The following is a 14096-nucleotide window of genomic DNA, read 5'->3' on the forward strand; positions in this document are numbered from 1 at the left end:
GCAGTTTTCAGAAATATTTCAACAATGTCAAGGTGGGGACACAACGAAGTTAACCTAGGAGGAATCGTACTTGGATATCTGGCGTGAAGTGAATGTTTTAACCACTATAGGCTACCCTACCACCCTAGTGAGTGAGTGACTTGGTTTATTGCTGCTTTTAGCAACATTCCAGCACAATCCTTGGGCGGTGGGTGTGACTCAGAACACCAGGCTTCACACATTGTACCCATGTGGGGAATCAAATTCAGGTAAAATTGGTGTGATGAGCGAACACTTTAACCACTAGGCTACCCTACCACCACAGATCAAAATTAAAGGCCATTGTTGTGTTTAATTTCAATATTTTATTGCATATTGCTAAACACGTGTCCACAAATACCATGATATGAAAAGGTGCACAGAGAAGCTTTGTATCAGTAAACGTACGTAGTTGATTGTTGTAAAGCCAAGATAGAATTGAATAAATCCCATTAACAGGTATGTGCATCCTCAATTACCTAGTTTTATCTCTGTTCTGCTATTGATAACATCTTAGTAAGATAAAAGTCTGACATCAAACACTTTACATTGCTTTTTGTATGGAGCAACAAACTATACGAAAATACCATGGCAACATATCGGAACCTCAAATTAAAAAAGCGCTGTCGTGAGCTTTCATACTTACCCATGAGTTTCCTCATGAACGGGTTTGTGACATTTGATCAAGACAAGCGCTGATGATAATAACCTACAAAACTAAACATCCCTTGTCGATAATACACAAAGACTGTCACTGTATGCGTTGACAATGTGTCGTAGTTTCCTCATTAGTCAGTGTTTCTCACTGTGGAAGCGCACGTGCACAACTCCCTGCAGCTTCTCGCTCTTGCAGCAGGCGTGAGAAGGGAGAAACCATTATTTTGAATTGTCCACATGTTCTGGAAAAAACAAAAACAAGCATCAGTCCCGATTTTCATTGTGTATTTCTAAATATATATGCTTCTCATACCTGAAAATGTAACCCTTTCTTGACTATGTTCAATTGTTGATGACGGTGATTTATAAAGCGCTCTCAGTTTTGTTAAACGTTTTGTTCAGTTATTTAATGTTCAAACATCAGTAAAGTTCTAATTAACTTAACTTTGTACCTATGGAGGTCCAAGACACAAACCAAGCTAAACCACACTGAACTTTCCACGAAAGAAATATGCGATGTTCTGATTTTTGTCGATACGGCCAACGCTAAGGGTCTGAAAAAGTTCCTGAAGCAACAAATTTTGAAATTGATACCGACCGATAAATTATGGAGCTGGTCCCATGTCTTTCCACTGAGTGAGTGGGTTTAGTTTTAAGCTGCAGTCAGTAATGTTCCAGCTATATGGCGTTGGTGTAAATAATCGAGTCTGGACCAGAAAATCCTGTGACATGTGCCAAGCAGGCCATCGCTGAGGACTAAGCACCCTATCCCGTTAGTCGCCTATTAGGACAACAGACCCTCATGTCATTGCGAGGATTAAAACTATAATACTTTTGAAATGACCCACAACTTGAAACGCTTCTCAGTACAATAAAGCGTTTCAAGTCAGGGGTCATCTCAAAATATTCATGTTTTTTAAAAAAATCTTTAATCCTCACAATGACACGAGGGCCTGTGGTTAGGACAAGCATGAGTTACTGATCATGAAGATCAATTCTAACGCGGATCATGAATCTTACAATGAAACCGTATACACAGGTCCAAGTTTCTTGCTATGATATGTACAAACATCAAATTATTTTGCATGATGTTGTGAATGCGCGTGTTAATAAAGGGCTTGATCTGTGCAAGTTGTATAAAAGAAAATAAAAAGTACAACAGTCATTTTAAAATATAGTTTTGAGAATGTGAAAAATGAAACGATGAACGTCACTGTCGCAACCTGAAAGTGAACCGAGTTCACTATCTGGGCCCACTTGCACAAAGCAATGTTAGCGCTATGATCATCTAAGCCTATGTTGGAGAATGGGAGTTACAATCATTGTTGCACTGAGATTGCTTTGTGCAAGTGGGCCCTGGTCTTATTGCTAGCTGTGATGAATAGCTACCTGAATGGTATAATTTTGACAGGTAATCAATAAAAATGATAGATGAGTTTATTTGTTTTTAAAAATTATTAGGTTTCTGAATGGAAATAAGACAGGTGCGTGGCATGACAGGAACATATTATGATCACTGATGCCAGGTCATTATCAAATAAGACTTCATGTGTGGGAACATGAAATCTACGTTACTGTCCCAACATGAAAGTACATCAAGTTTACTACGATCTGGTCTTATTGCATCTGCAATGAAAGTTGAGATGTTTTTCTTTATTAACAGCATGTACACTGCACATGCAAGCACCTGTTTTAAATCTTAATGAATAGCTTCCGAAGTTGGACTTCAGTTCTCCTGTGTCCTAACCTTCACACATAGAGTTTCCTTTACAGCCAGATCAGTGATTCACGGTGACTCATTTGTCAGTCAAATAAGGTTGCAGTTTTAGGATAGTTATAGGTGTTTATTACTCCTTGCAATTTAAAAATACGACTTAACACTAACACGGTTTGTCAAAAGTGTATTTCTAAGGTGGAAACGATACAATTTTGATTCATTTACCATCAAAGAATGTACGTCCGGAATCGTGTTTACTACATCAGAATACTTAAATATGTTTTAAAATGTTTGCATCGTATGTTTCAAACGTTATATCATCATATCTAGAGTGTATGTTGTTAGAAATTAGGTTTGACAGCCACTGGATCCAAACTTGCATCCAGTCGTGGTGTATTACAGGAATTACGTGTGCATCAGAGTGGCGTAGTAATTTCGGATGAGCCATCACACACAGCCGCCATAGCATTGACCATTCTGAGGAAATCATGCCACAAATCAGATGACTGGATGTAGAAATGACCCACTACTCAGCAGATAGTCGAACCAGCCAATACCGGAACAAACTCATCTTTAGCCTCGTGAAGAACCCTCAGTCTGAATTGGAACTGAAGCCCAGATGGAACTATTTAGCAGCTGACCGTAGTAAATGCCTCGGTGGTGTCACATGTATCGAGCAAAGGAAAAACTGCTAAATTGTGGTGTGCATCACACACAGCCCCCGCAGTGTTAACCATTCTGAAGAAAGTCATGCCCAGATGGAACTACATGTATTTAGAAGCTGACAGTAGTAAAGGCCTCAGTGTGGTCACAAAGCAGATGAACCAGGAAGGTATGACAAGCGTGTAAGACAGGATGCAAAGGCCTTCTTACATTTGTGTTAACACTAACAAGGTTTGTCGAAAGTGTATTTGAAAGGTAGAAACGATAAAATCTTGATTCATTTACCATCAAAGAATTGACATCTGGAATCGTGTTTACTGATGTGACGGAGAGCACTGGGTATCTAGCAATTCATCAAGTTTGTGATTTTTACATCGGAATATTTAAATATAATGTTTTAAAATGTTTGTATCGATGCTTCATACGTTATATCATCATATCTAGAGTGTGTGTTGTTAGAAATTAGGTTTGACAGTCACTGGGTCCAGCTGAAACATAGCATCCAGGAATGAGGAGTGGAACGCGTGCATCAGAGTGGCGTAGTAATTTCGGATGAGCCATGACACACAGTCGCCGCAGTGTTGACCATTCTGAAGAAAGTCATGCACCAGATCAGATCATTAGATGCGCATGTAGAGTTGACCACTACTGGACAGATACACTAACCAGCCAATACCGAAACAAACTGATCTTCAACCTGGTGGCAAACCATCAATCTGAATTTGGACTGAAGCCCAGATGGAACGGCATGTATTTTGAAGCTGGCCATAGTACAGCCCGCTCTCCACCCCTCCCCCACCTGGTACTGCTGCACAGAGGTTATATGCAAGGTTCATGAATCAGTACCATCTGGCAAGTCACAGCGTATTCTCAAACTGTGTCATTGAGATCGAAACCTGTTTGCACAGAAGTTTGAAAATTACATGTGAAATATCTGTTATCTTCCGAAAACCTTGTGTGTTTGGCCATATTACCTCCCATTCCTTTATCGTTGGGAGATACAATTTGCTTGTTGGCTGAAAGCTTTTGTGGTCCCCTCGTTGCTACCATTGTGGTATTTACTCAACGAAAACAAAGTAGCATGGGAAAGCAACATGATTTGAATTACATCAAATATAATATAACACATGAAGTTGTGGCGCTCTGAAACTAGGAACATATTTCTTTTAGCTCTCTTTGTTTTATGTATCCATTATGTGTGTGTTAGACTGTTAGGTGACTCATGATCTGACACAATTACGTATCGGCTTATCTGTTTACTTGTTCTTCCCTTCGTCTGTAGGTATTTTCATGTAAATTAAAAGATAATTTAAGATAATTAATTTGTCTGCTTTCTAAGAACAAACACTACAACGAGTTTTAGTCACGGTGCACCACATTCATCTCATGTCATAAATAGACAGAGCACATTATGCTGGCATCCAGGTAATATACATTATATTTCTAATATCTAGTATTGACTTACATGGGAGATTGCTTGACCACGGTGCCTACTTTTATCCGAAACAGGAACAACACTTAGATGGACACACATGGTCTTTAAGTGTTGTTTTCTGGTTTATGTTCGACTGAGGTATTCGTGTTGTGCCGACTACCTCCCTCGTCCTAGCGCTGTTTCTGCATTTATTGATTTTCTGTGAATGATCTAAGTCTGTAGTTAATGGGCGTTTTGTTCAGAGTTCAGCGAGTCTGGTAACGTACATTTCCAAGCTGACTTCGCGAATTGCCGGACACTGATGATGCAAATCATAACTAAAAATATATACAACGTGACTTGAACATATTATAGTTGTGTAATCCCAAAATAACATATTACGAAATCTCGCATGCAAATGGACCTGCATTTTTGGGTTTCAGTATACACCCGCAAGGACCCTTCTCGAGATTTGTCTGATCTCATAAACTGGACAGCGAAACTTCAAGGAGAGTTGTCAGATCTTATAAACTGAACAGCCAATCTTTCGGAGCGTTGCTAGATTTTCAAATCTGGACACTGAATCTTTCAGACAGTTGTTAGATCTCAAAAGCTGGACAGCAAACCTTTCTGAAGAGTTGTCAGATCTCAAAAGCTGGACAGTGAATCTTTCAGGAGAACAAGTCAAAAACATTGAATACGCAATTGTCTCGTTTCCTGCTGACTGGGTTCCGTTCTCCTGTGCAACCTAGTGATATGACCAGTTCAGATTTTTTGGAAAAATTCTTTAAATGAATACAAAAATATTAATCAGAATGATTTTATAGTGCACTTGTAGATTGCAAAACTACACTCCTAGTCCTGGCAAACACGTCCTTCAGCGAGCTCTGACAAACAGGAACCAGGAAATCTCAAAACGAGGCGCTTCCGTTAGAAATGTTTGGCGGTCTGGTACGGAATCGATATTATATACATCTCATTGTGCGTTAAAGAACTACACTGAATTAGCGCAAAACACACAACAGCTGTAACCAGTGAGCCAGATGCATTGTGAATCATTTTACGACCTCATCAAACAGGGACAGTCTGTGACATCTTAGTTAAAGTCATGCTACACCTACACCTCGCTATTAAATATAGGAATACGGTGTTATTAGAATTTAAAATTAAAGTTCATTTGTAAATACTATTTTCTAATGCAATACTATTTGTCATTCACTTGATGACGGGACAAGAGGTAGCCTAGAAACGTCGTGCTGTATATGTTACCTTCCAACGTCAACAATCAAGCATGCGAACATTTCACGTAAACCTGACGTCTTGGCACACGACATAGGAAATCTACCACAACTGATTAATAAACTGTTGTTATCATGAAGTTGTAATAGTTTTGCTGAGCGAAACTGTTCTGGCGTGGCTGCAATAACTCTCGCTGCCCAGGTATGCATTTTTCTGCTGACAACCTTGCATCATGAACCAAATGTTCAAATTCGCCTCCTGTCGTCTAAAACCGACTTTATGGCTTTGTGGAGATATCCTGGATATAAGAATGAAAGCTTGACAATTTGAAATATTTCATGCAATGCCTTTTCATATTTTTTGCAATGAACTGTGTTACGAGAATGTATTTTCCAACGTTTTTGACATGTACCATGGTACAACCACTTTGCCATTTGAAGTTTTTACTGATCACAATTCCTTGACTTTTTTTCATATAATGAAGAACAAGAACCAAAGACTTATGAGGTGGCGTTTGACCTTGCAAGGTTTCAATCTTGTGATCAAACAATTTAAAGGCAAAGGCAACGTTTGTGCTGATGCACTTGAGAGGTCTGCATTGCCACGTGAATTTAGACATATATCTAGAAAACATGACAGATAGAAGACTGCATATTGTGTTTACCGATAGGGAAACGAACGTTTTACTCTTTATTGCATTCGACAGACGGTGACAGTGTCATGATATGGGGTGACATTGCACACAAACATCTGATTTAGTGGTGGTTAAGGAGATTTTGAAAGGGATTGTTGTACTTGACATGCTTCCGGTTATAGACCGGGGAGTTCTTCCAGTATACGAGCGTTACTTTACATACAGCAAGCGTCTCGGAATGTTGCTACCCGATCACCGGATCTAAACCCTAAGGAAAACCTATGGGATGAATTCGATCTACGTACGTCCGTGTCAAACCACACCCCAGACTCTTCCACAATTGGTTATGCCTATGCAGGGGACGAATGGGGAGCGACTTAGTTGACACACCCAGTTTGTACCCAGACGGTGCCGAGCAGATGCCAAACGGTGGCCGTACACAGTGCTGAGTTTGACGCCATGCTGTAGACTCAAGTCAACAGAGACAGAACAATAAAAGCTGCTGTTGTGTGGGCGAATTCTTTGCTTCTAGACGTGTATGGAAATTTTCATCTTTTTACCACTGAAATCACATCATTGCTCTTAAACCAAAGCGATAAATTCTTCTAAAATTGCTTATTGGCGTCTTTTTTTGAAAAGTCTACATCGCTCTAAAACATTATCTAGACACTGATTAGAGGTGCTGAAACTAATTGCACACATATGAACCTTAGCCCGACTGAAGTGAACTTCTTTGTTTGTGCACAAATAATCTTACATGACGTTTTTAACTGATTGTCATGAGTCAATAATAGAGATATTAATTCATAAATCTCACACAAACTAAACAAATCAATGTCTCGAAATGACAAACATGATCATGCAAGTGTTTGTGTCGTTTACACAAATAGGTGAGTAAAAATGCCCATTATAACAGGGTAACAAATCAAAACATGCGGCGTCAAATACAGTTCAACACGTATTTACCTTCTTGTAGGCGTTTATCTGCTCTTCGGTGGCCAGTACTCCGCAGTGTATGAAATAAGTAAAAAAAACCAGCCACTCACCAAAGCTGGCAACTCCAAACTGTTACCAGTCCAAAATGGATTTAACCAGACGAGCGCAGTGTTTTGAGATTGCGATATGAGTAGTGATGCGATAGTTCAATGTTCAAGCAATAATTGCCAAGTTTAAATGAAACGCTCAAATTGAAAAACAGATTTTACGATATGGTGAATTTTCTCCGATGTGTGGAACATGTTATCTAATTTTTTTACAAGCCAATCGGGCTAGCAAGCTGTAACTTTAGACTCTCTGTCAGAAAGCTATCTGTCTCGATCGGGAGGGCCTTATTTCAAACACTGCCAACGTTACCATTGTTGCCTTGTAGGATTACATACCGTGACGCCATTTTGAATGTCTCTCGCTTACGCGGGAAGCACCTGTCTCAGTTGCGGCTAGGCGTGGTGCAGCGATGCATGCAACGATGCGTTTTTTTAGCCAATAGAAGCACAGCACTGCTCAGAAGGATCGGCAAAACAACGCGTCAATGACGATGATTTAGCTGTAGGTGTTATCTAAAGGTAAGTGATCCTCGCATTAAGTCCTTAAATAGTAAAGCTAACCCTAAGAAGATTTTAAAATTAAGATTTTAATGGTATAAGGAAACAGTAAAATGCAACTGAAGCGAGAACGTAAACAAACATGGTTGCTAAGGATACGAACTGCGCATCTATATCGCGCAGTTCCAATTATGTCTGTGTCCTAAAAACATGTGTTCCGTGCACTACGTCTCCCCAATAAAACATCGATAGTGCCGCGTATACCAGCGTTTAAGAGAAACTTTCATACGCCAGCAATCGCTCGCTCCAACGTGAAGGTGTGACATGGCATAACCTATTACGACAGGCTTAATACACGTTTGAAACGAACCAGGGAGTGCATTGCGTGAGCTTTTGTGGACATTTAATAGCTACAGGTGGGTATGATTCAGCCATTTGTGGAGCTACATATATCAAGTCTGAACGAAGATATGAATCGCAGGGTGATCTGAGAAGAGGATAATACATCTGCCCGAGAGTTACAAGAGAGGGAACCTGAAACAGTATACAGGTGAGCGTAATACTCATCCACACCTTGCCTACTGCGTCGTTATCATGGTGTCGTTGTATTATACAATGATGTTGCTGAGGTCCCGTGGGACGGCGTTCTCTGCTGGTTATCCTGGCCATGTTAGTATTCCTGGTAGCACACGCTGGCTGATCTTGCTCCTTACAGGTGTGATACCACTTCTCACTCCATGCAGGAGTTACAAACCCCATTGCCCTCCGCCCGGGACAAGTCAGATTTCTTGTCGGGCAATGAAATAGTGGTATCTGACATGTCCACGGGCTTCTGGATGATTTCGACGTACGGTTTCAAACTGCAAACAAACGTGGATTTCATTTCACATATGCTGAAAATGCAGCCTTTAACTTTCACAGTGATAGTAAAGTAGAGTTATCGTTGCTATTTAAAACTTTTAAAAAGTCCACTAAACAACAACATCAAATTCCATGTTGATTTATTCTTTCATAATAGCGTCATCCTGATTATGGTCTTATAAATCAGGACAGGTGGAAAATTAGTCAGGACGGGCTACTTTCTTAAAGTCACTTACTCTGCAGTAAGTCGCTTTTAAAAAAAATTGAACCTCTGCCAAAATCTGATTGCAAAGCTATCTTTAGTTCGAACATCCGCGATCTAAAGTAGAAGTGGGACACTCAAATAGGTGTCAGTCTAGTACATCAAACATAGCTAACTATGGTTTACACTTACTTGAGCTGTCAGCCGAGTTTTGTTAGGTCACAATACGGCGGCGTCGTAGTGGCCATGCTGAATATACTCATGAATACCTACTGAAAGGTGAGGATCCTCCGTTTTGTATCCCTTGTGATTAAAGAAGCGCGGTCCCGCTTAACTGAACTGATTTTTTCATCACTAGGGATAAATATTTCAAATCATCTCATGTGAAGGATCTTTTTAATTCATCAGTTCTGAAACAGTCATTACATTTTTATTATATTTTTATAAGAAATTGAATTAACTGATAAATTTTGTTATGTGTTATAATAAGTACATTAATTGCTTTTTTGACTAAACAATTCGCAACTTTAATTGTTAATAGCTATACCTGCAAAGGCCGGTGAAGTAGCGTAGAATTATTGTCTCAGGGAGAGTTTACAGAAGTCACCTTTCGTTAAAGTAGTTTTCATTATCCGTCATTTTAATCGCAGTATATCTGTTCTTTTAATATATGGCTTATTTGTGAAAAAATCACCATCATCTGACGGAATGAACTAAATCCAGGGTCCACACAGGTTGCTAAAGCAGTGTAAGTCCTTATGGTCCCTTGCACGGTGATCTACCGTCAGTTCGGCGATGTATAGCCCATATCTTAGTTCATAATATCAGTTTAAGTTACATGCTAGTCTTAATTCTGTACTCTGTGAAAATCTAATTAGTTTACTGTCCTTCGTCGACAGTTTTTGTAATGATTTGCGTTTATGAATTGCGTTTATCATGAATTTATTATTTTGTAAGTCACGAGCAGCCTGAAAGATTGTAGATGTGACTATAAATCTGAACTCGCTCACACACACTTTTTCGTCGTACATAGAAAAGCTCATTGTTCACATACAGCTCGTGTATCTGTCGTTTGTTCTTATATGCAGATGATAACACACGAATGCGTCATAGTTTGATGACAGCGTTTTTTAAAGAGGCACAGACTGATGGGTGAAATCTACCCGAACATAATGAATACCGGAAACCATGTAACAGATTTATGATATGCTCTTTGTGAACACATAAAGGATTTTCAATTGTTTTCAATTTGTTAATGAATTTCGAAACTGTGCAATTCATTCAGATTTCCCTTCCTTAAGAGGAGTTATAGAGGGATTCAGGCTACAGGCCACAGCCCTGCCTCATGATGTCCGTCATTGTTTTTGCAGAAATGCGGCGAAATTTATTTATTTATTTATTTATTTATTTATTTATTTATTTATTTATTTATTTATTTATTTATTTACTTATTTATTTATTTATTTATTTATTTATTTATTTATTTATTTATTTATTTATTTATTTATTTATTTATTTATTTATTTATTTATTTATTTTATAAACTACATTTTGCAGTACCCGGAGCGAAACAATATCAAACTCGAACTAAGAGAGCCGATAAATATATATAACCATTCAAGTTCGCTTTTATTGACTTAACAGAATATTTCAGTTATCATCATCTAAGATGTTGTAAGCCCGATAACATTAATGTTTTTAATCGGAATTTGAATGAAGTAATTATTTATCGTTATAAGCATGTTTGTTCTAAACATAGGTATTATTATTGTTATTAATCAGAAACTGATTTAGGAAATGTATAATCCTTATATAAGGTAGTTCTTTATAAACCTAGGTAACAGTACTGTTATTAATCGAAAACTGACTGAATGCTTACATTATCGTTATAAGGTCACTAGTTAATTAACGTAGGTTTTAGTAGTGTTATTAATCAGAAACTGATTTAGGAAATGTATAATCCTTATATAAGGTAGTTCTTTATAAACCTAGGTAACAGTACTGTTAGTAATCGAAAACTGACTGAATGCTTACATTATCGTTACAAGGTTACTGGTTAATTAACGTAGGTTTTAGTAGTGTTATTAATCAGAAACTGATTTAGGAAATGTATAATCCTTATATAAGGTAGTTCTTTATAAACCTAGGTAACAGTACTGTTATTAATCGAAAACTGACTGAATGCTTACATTATCGTTATAAGGTCACTAGTTAATTAACGTAGGTTTTAGTAGTGTTATTAATCAGAAACTGATTTAGGAAATGTATAATCCTTATATAAGGTAGTTCTTTATAAACCTAGGTAACAGTACTGTTATTAATCGAAAACTGACTGAATGCTTACATTATCGTTATAAGGTTACTGGTTAATTAACGTAGGTTTTAGTAGTGTTATTAATCAGAAACTGATTTAGGAAATGTATAATCCTTATATAAGGTAGTTCTTTATAAACCTAGGTAACAGTACTTTTATTAATCGAAAACTGACTGAATGCTTACATTATCGTTGTAAGGTTACTGGTTAATTAACGTAGGTTTTAGTAGTGTTATTAATCAGAAACTGATTTAGGAAATGTATAATCCTTATATAAGGTAGTTCTTTATAAACCTAGGTAACAGTACTTTTATTAATCGAAAACTGACTGAATGCTTACATTATCGTTGTAAGGTTACTGGTTAATTAACGTAGGTTTTAGTAGTGTTATTAATCAGAAACTGATTTAGGAAATGTATAATCCTTATATAAGGTAGTTCTTTATAAACCTAGGTAACAGTACTGTTATTAATCGAAAACTGACTGAATGCTTACATTATCGTTATAAGGTTACTGGTTAATTAACGTAGGTTTTAGTAGTGTTATTAATCAGAAACTGATTTAGGAAATGTATAATCCTTATATAAGGTAGTTCTTTATAAACCTAGGTAACAGTACTGTTATTAATCGAAAACTGACTGAATGCTTACATTATCGTTATAAGGTTACTGGTTAATTAACGTAGGTTTTAGTATTGTTATTAATCAGAAGCTGATTTAGGAAATGTATAATCCTTATATAAGGTAGTTCTTTATAAACCTAGGTAACAGTACTTTTATTAATCGAAAACTGACTGAATGCTTACATTATCGTTGTAAGGTTACTGGTTAATTAACGTAGGTTTTAGTATTGTTATTAATCAGAAACTGATTTAGGAAATGTATAATCCTTATATAAGGTAGTTCTTTATAAACCTAGGTAACAGTACTGTTATTAATCGAAAACTGACTGAATGCTTACATTATCGTTACAAGGTTACTGGTTAATTAACGTAGGTTTTAGTAGTGTTATTAATCAGAAACTGATTTAGGAAATGTATAATCCTTATATAAGGTAGTTCTTTATAAACCTAGGTAACAGTACTGTTAGTAATCGAAAACTGACTGAATGCTTACATTATCGTTACAAGGTTACTGGTTAATTAACGTAGGTTTTAGTAGTGTTATTAATCAGAAACTGATTTAGGAAATGTATAATCCTTATATAAGGTAGTTCTTTATAAACCTAGGTAACAGTACTGTTATTAATCGAAAACTGACTGAATGCTTACATTATCGTTATAAGGTCACTAGTTAATTAACGTAGGTTTTAGTAGTGTTATTAATCAGAAACTGATTTAGGAAATGTATAATCCTTATATAAGGTAGTTCTTTATAAACCTAGGTAACAGTACTGTTATTAATCGAAAACTGACTGAATGCTTACATTATCGTTATAAGGTTACTGGTTAATTAACGTAGGTTTTAGTAGTGTTATTAATCAGAAACTGATTTAGGAAATGTATAATCCTTATATAAGGTAGTTCTTTATAAACCTAGGTAACAGTACTTTTATTAATCGAAAACTGACTGAATGCTTACATTATCGTTGTAAGGTTACTGGTTAATTAACGTAGGTTTTAGTAGTGTTATTAATCAGAAACTGATTTAGGAAATGTATAATCCTTATATAAGGTAGTTCTTTATAAACCAAGGTAACAGTACTTTTATTAATCGAAAACTGACTGAATGCTTACATTATCGTTGTAAGGTTACTGGTTAATTAACGTAGGTTTTAGTAGTGTTATTAATCAGAAACTGATTTAGGAAATGTATAATCCTTATATAAGGTAGTTCTTTATAAACCTAGGTAACAGTGCTGTTAGTAATCGAAAACTGACTGAATGCTTACATTATCGTTACAAGGTTACTGGTTAATTAACGTAGGTTTTAGTATTGTTATTAATCAGAAGCTGATTTAGGAAATGTATAATCCTTATATAAGGTAGTTCTTTATAAACCTAGGTAACAGTACTGTTATTAATCGAAAACTGACTGAATGCTTACATTATCGTTACAAGGTTACTGGTTAATTAACGTAGGTTTTAGTAGTGTTATTAATCAGAAGCTGATTTAGGAAATGTATAATCCTTATATAAGGTAGTTCTTTATAAACCTAGGTAACAGTACTGTTAGTAATCGAAAACTGACTGAATGCTTACATTATCGTTACAAGGTTACTGGTTAATTAACGTAGGTTTTAGTATTGTTATTAATCAGAAGCTGATTTAGGAAATGTATAATCCTTATATAAGGTAGTTCTTTATAAACCTAGGTAACAGTACTGTTAGTAATCGAAAACTGACTGAATGCTTACATTATCGTTACAAGGTTACTGGTTAATTAACGTAGGTTTTAGTAGTGTTATTAATCAGAAGCTGATTTAGGAAATGTATAATCCTTATATAAGGTAGTTCTTTATAAACCTAGGTAACAGTACTGTTATTAATCGAAAACTGACTGAATGCTTACATTATCGTTACAAGGTTACTGGTTAATTAACGTAGGTTTTAGTAGTGTTATTAATCAGAAGCTGATTTAGGAAATGTATAATCCTTATATAAGGTAGTTCTTTATAAACCTAGGTAACAGTACTGTTAGTAATCGAAAACTGACTGAATGCTTACATTATCGTTACAAGGTTACTGGTTAATTAACGTAGGTTTTAGTAGTGTTATTAATCAGAAACTGATTTAGGAAATGTATAATCCTTATATAAGGTAGTTCTTTATAAACCTAGGTAACAGTACTGTTATTAATCGAAAACTGACTGAATGCTTACATTATCGTTATAAGGT

At 36.4% G+C, this 14096-nt stretch overlaps 1 protein-coding gene across 3 annotated transcripts in view; it reads left to right on the plus strand.

Moving 5' to 3' along the window:
• The first annotated feature begins 7833 nt into the window (after nt 1-7833).
• LOC137281675 (sodium/hydrogen exchanger 1-like) overlaps nt 7834-14096 on the plus strand; it is a 56733-nt gene continuing 50470 nt past the window's right edge. Inside the window, exon 1 of one of the 3 annotated variants that reach the window (XM_067813073.1) lies at nt 7834-7904. The gene's annotated coding sequence lies outside the window, so the exon portion shown is untranslated. Of the gene's footprint in view, nt 7905-8094; nt 8434-14096 lie in introns of those variants that run through there. The other 2 variants (XM_067813072.1, XM_067813074.1) reach the window with 2 other exon arrangements.

This window comes from Haliotis asinina, chromosome 4, assembly GCF_037392515.1.
Source record: "Haliotis asinina isolate JCU_RB_2024 chromosome 4, JCU_Hal_asi_v2, whole genome shotgun sequence".
NCBI classification, from domain to species: domain Eukaryota; kingdom Metazoa; phylum Mollusca; class Gastropoda; order Lepetellida; family Haliotidae; genus Haliotis; species Haliotis asinina.